The sequence below is a fragment of the Penaeus monodon genome, chromosome 28 (genome assembly GCF_015228065.2).
Source record: "Penaeus monodon isolate SGIC_2016 chromosome 28, NSTDA_Pmon_1, whole genome shotgun sequence".
Classification (NCBI taxonomy): Eukaryota; Metazoa; Arthropoda; class Malacostraca; order Decapoda; family Penaeidae; genus Penaeus; species Penaeus monodon.
Genome location: NC_051413.1, coordinates 1,203,499 through 1,204,179, shown reverse-complemented (window position 1 = coordinate 1,204,179; position 681 = coordinate 1,203,499). Strand labels below are relative to the sequence as shown.

Sequence of the window (681 nt, the reverse complement as noted above, 5' to 3'; positions counted from 1 at the left end):
TGTATTTACAATAACTATTAAATGCTATTAAATTAGATTGACAAAAGCAATAGTGTGGTTTAGCTTCAGGTTCCACTCATATATTTATGCATATTTAGATAATGGTGCAGTCAATATGCTTTATAAAAGTTGTGTTAAGAAATGGTCTTAACAAAATGTATAAATGTATGGACAAAACATTGGATTCTAGGGTTTTTAAAAGAAAGGCATATGACTCAAAGCAAAATAAGACTTAAAAAACTGAGATTAACTTAGAAGCAGAGGTATCCATGGGTGTGTACTGAAGTTTACAAGATGAATGATATAAGAATAAGAATCTCCAGTAGCATTTCTTAATCTTGGATGCTGGGAAGTGCTAAATACATGGCAGCTGTGTATGTTTGACTTTGTCCATGCTCTTTTCTTTTTCTCAGATTTTGTTATTCTTTTATCAACAATAATGGCAGCTGGTTTTAGTTTTGAGAAATCAACAAAATAAATGATGAAGCAGTACCCTCACTTCCTCCTCTTTTATCCTTCTAGAAATCAGTTAACCAGAGTTAGAGGGTGTTACACTGCCTAGACTTGACTACAGGGATGCTAGGGTCAGAAAAGGTTAAGAAATGCTGACCTACAGCAGTGAAATTTTTTTTATAACTTTGAAGTTTCAGCTGCTAATACTTAAGTTACCAGTTACTTCTT

The 681-nt window shown here is 32.9% G+C and overlaps 1 protein-coding gene across 1 annotated transcript in view; it reads right to left on the bottom strand.

Moving 5' to 3' along the window:
- Positions 1–681, bottom strand: part of LOC119591263 (ectonucleoside triphosphate diphosphohydrolase 5-like) — a gene marked incomplete in the record, with an annotated part of 23,392 nt that overhangs the window by 3,036 nt on the left and 19,675 nt on the right.